This window comes from Patella vulgata, chromosome 2 (genome assembly GCF_932274485.2).
Source record: "Patella vulgata chromosome 2, xgPatVulg1.2, whole genome shotgun sequence".
NCBI lineage: Eukaryota > Metazoa > Mollusca > Gastropoda > Patellidae > Patella > Patella vulgata.
Window position 1 is genome coordinate 36,251,227 of NC_065880.2, and position 4,682 is coordinate 36,255,908.

Consider the following 4,682-nt stretch of genomic DNA (forward strand, 5'->3'; position numbering starts at 1 on the left):
TTGTTCCGCACGGCTGTTTCAGATGCGCATACCAGTAGATAAATGGATTATTATATGAAATACTCTTTTCGGAAAGCATGTAAATTATACATTATGACATTATATTTGGGATAAAAAATACATAAAAAGTGGATGATAGGCTAGGCCTATATACATTAAAGGAGCTAAATCGCTAATATTTGGGACCTAGAAATTGACACAAATGGGTCGCAACGCATATAATAATGTAATGCGAATCTATATAAACGGATTTACATTCAACCGTTTCTATTTTTACTTTAATTTCTAATCATTTATGTTCGGCGAAATACGCCAGAAGTCTCAATATACATGTAATAGCAATACTTAGCGTCTGGTTATTCCAGTCTACACCGATGATATTTATTGTGCAAGCTCTCCAGATAAGAATATAGCGTCACCATTTGACATGACTTGTGGAATATGTCTAGCCGCGTTCTTTAAGTCCCTTGTTCCAAATGGCGCTGAAACGCATTATGGTACACGATTCGTGTACCAATGGTAAAATGTATATTTTGTCATGAATATTGGATATCAGAAGCCCATCTTTTCCCTGTAAGATCACAAGACCAATGTTGGTATGAACTGACAAATAATTCGTGTTTTCAATGTCGAAGATTTTTGATGATATTGAGTTAGGGACTTGGCTACTTTAAGAAAGTATCTACAAAATATAAATCAAAATATAAATGAATACATGTACATGATAGTCGCTTGGACAATACGTGAAAAAACAGATCTTTTATAAAATGAATCTTTTTGGTTTATGTATATAAAGTGGGTACCACATCCCTTTTCTTAAAAGCAGGTGGCCCAAAGCTGCACTGTTTGTTTGCCAGATCAATGGGGGGGTTAAACATATTATTTTCGTAACAAAATGGAGTTTAGGTCCTCAAATGTTCCATAAACAAGTGTCTTGCGGAGTTTCTCATAGTGTTTGCACTATATTTCTCATAGTGTTTGCACTAAAAGAGAAAATGGTAGCCTACTCATTTTCTATGGACTTTTCAACTTGCTGTTGAGGGCAGTTGGAGCAAAACGGCAGATGTGCAGGTAGATTCTTGTACCACCTCCTCTCTTTCAAGTGAAAGCGTGCCTAGCCTTTAGGCGGGACATGGCGGGCTCGTTTGATTTTTGAAAACTTGCAAGTATGTTACCGGCGCGTTAATATTGTTTTCAAACCGATAAAACATTCTTAGTTTCTGCATAGAAATATTCTATGGTTTCTGGTTGTCCGAAGAGCATAGATTAGATTAAACTTCATTGAATTTTTCTTCTATTCTTCAAGACGTTTAGTAATTGGATTTGGAGCCACGGTGGCTCGGTGAGTATAATAAGACGTTGGCTCGCTATTTTATTATAGAAGCCTATAACTACCATTCATAATTTCAACTTTTCGCCCCTTCAGAATGCGAAAATCGAAAAGAAGAAGTTACGACCAAATGAGAGGCGACAGCACGCTATACAAGCCAAAATCGACTCGAAAATAGGAAATTACGAAATAATACACAGTGATAATAGCACCCCTCGTTTTTTCCCCCTAATTTTCGACTTGCATTTTGGCTTGTATACCGTCTTGTCGACTTAGTCACATTTTTGTATTTATTGATGGCCGTAAGAAGGCGCCAATACCAAGCCAAAATGCAACTCGAAAAGTAGAAATTAGGAAATTAACACACCGCGCTATTTGCGACCTATAATTTTGGCTTGCTGTCTTCCTGTCCACATTTAGAGTTTCGCCTCGGAAGTTGTTGGGTATAGTGAACTATATGTACAAAGAAAACATGATAAAACAGACAGCTAGATAGGGCGGTGGCTATGCTTGCACAAAACGAACCCATTAATAGACCATGTAGAAAAGCCATATTGTGAAATAACATAAGATTATCCGGTATTAAATCAATGAGGCGTTTAAAAAGTTAAATAAAAGGTTTTTAAAAAATAGATATACATATTGTCGCTGAAATAAACTCTTAAAGTAACTTGTATTCCATATAATTGTGTCATGTTATATTGAGTTAGTTGCTCGACACTAAAATAAAAGATTTTAAGGGCTTTTAAAGGACCTAAGTCCGTAACTCAAAATCCTCCAAAATCTTCGACATCGAAAACACGAATTATTGGTCAATTTAAATCAACATTGATGATGTAAACTTACCGGGAAAAGATGAGCTTCTGATATCCGATATTTGAGATAAAATAATTTTTTTAACATTGGTACACGAATCGTGTACCATAATGCGCTTCAGCCCCAGTTGTATTGAGAGACTCGAGGGACGAGGCTAGACACATTGCACCAAATCAAATGGAGTTATGTAGACTAGAATAACTAGACGCTAGAAATTTGCACTCGATTGAGATTGCTGACTTATTTCGCCGAACATAACTGATTTGAAATTGGAGTAAAAACGGAAACCATTAAATGTAAATCAGTTTATATACATTCATATTACCGTTGCGACCCACTTTCGTGAATTTCTAGGTCCCAAATGTTAGCGATTTAGCTCCTTTAACACAAAATTAAGCAGTTTTATTCTCCAAAATATAATCGAGATTGGCCCTTTAAACACTACAATATTGTGAAAGTTGAATCTCTAAAAGGTTGAAATTGGAACCCAATTTTTTTATTTTATTTCGTTCGTACATATTAATAATTCATGGTTGTGGAAGTTACAAATAAATATTTTGAAAAATAAAAAAGCTAAATGTCTTTCAATATTTTTTAAACTTTAAATAAAAATGAATGGAAAACGAAAACAAAATTAAAAATTCTACTAATTCCAGCATTCGTGGGCATTGACGTGGTGTAAAAGGGTCCCGGTTTTAAGTCCCATCCGAACGAATAGACTGTGTCCCTGCCTAGTCCTCCTTTCTGCACCACAATCCCGAGGAAATTTCTCGGCCAACGCCCTGGATCGAACCCCAGACCTCCTGGTTAGTTAGTCAGCGCCAAGCACTGAGCCACGCTGGTTCCTTTCTAAAAGCAAAAGTATGCCAAAACATGCCTACCTCTACGCCAAGTCTGTTGAATAGACATGCACATGCTGTTAACTGTCTCGTTAACTTTACTCGAATGATAAGGCTACTTTATTCGAATGATAAAGGCACTATCAGTGAAGTGGCAAAATTTTATAATGGCGTCCAGAGGTCGCGAGTAAACCGGATAGTCTGGAGGCTCAGAGCGGGGGGGGGGGGGAGGGGTCCATCAAATGGGCACAAAACCAGGCACAACTTTTCTAGAGTAAAATTTTGCGTAGAATACGATGCCGAGTGGTAATCAATCCGCCGTTGGGGCATTTTCGAGATATTCGGGGTCAAAGGTCAAATGGGTTCATTTGCACTGAAAGCGAATGCGCGGTCATTCTTGTATCATGAAAATAAGCTGAAATTGATCGAAAGTAATCACACTTTCAATAAAAATGTAAACTTGCTAAATTCACCTTTGTTGTTTGTGACCCCAGAGGTCAAAAGGTCACATTTTCCGTTTTAGCACTAGGAAAATTTAAAGTAATAAATGTCGGCGTAAAATATAAAAACTAAAGCGAAACCTGTTCTAATTAATAATAAGGAACATTTAAAATGTATCTTTAGGTGGTCTTAGCACCAAACTTTTACTTTGGAACGTCGAAAATGATCTTGCATAACAGAACCAAAACACTTCGGAGCCTGTTTCAAAAATACGTAAAAACTGTTAAATCAAAATCTCTCCGAATTAGTTTTACAACTTTTACTGGACAACTTTTTACTGCTAAACGGTCATGTGTCAGTCTCTGTGAACGCCTGAACAGTGTAAAGGAACATTTACGTGGGAAAATAAGACCTTGCTTAACTCGCCAGCGTCAGTATGTGCAACACAATATAATGTTAAAAATACGTCACCGTCTGCTAAACGGCTTGGCAGTCGCAGACGCCATTGAAATCTAAATATAGGGTAACGCACAAATTTACGTAACTCGGCCATATAAGACGAAACGAGGGTTTAGGCTGTGACAAGATACCATTTATCTGGACTCGTTGTCCTCTGTTTGATAAATATGATTTGATCTAGTCCAAGGCTGATCCTTTTATTCCAATATTTCCCAGGCGTTTAAAGAGGATGTCATGACTGACGGTATCAAAAGCGGCACTCAAGTCTAATAATAGTCCTACCAGACTGATTCCATGATTTTCATCAAGGGCTAAATCAATGTCTGTTTTTATCTTTAGACGGGCGGTCTCAGTGCTATGTCCAAGTTTGTAAGCTGACTGCAACGGGTCATGAATATTGATTTTCGCAAGATAATCCCTAATCTGACATGAAATAACTTTTTCCAAGATCTTTTCAAGAAAAGGCAAATTCGAGATGTGGGTGGTAATTTTTAAATATTTGTTGACTAAGTGACGATTTCTTTAATATAGGTGTTACAAGATTCTGGTAGACAAGATGAACTAATCGAAGAGTTAATAATATGAGTGATCAGTGGAGAAATGGTATCCAGAATTGAATCTTTCTAGAGAAACCATGTTGGCAGTGGATCAAGATCATAAGTAGCAGATTTGCTGTCCAAGATGATCTTGCGAATGTTTTCAGCAGACACAGCATCATATCTTTGAAGAGAACAGTTAATGGGAGTTGATGCATCAGAAGGTGGCGTCACATTCTGTAGTGTAGTTTCAATACCATT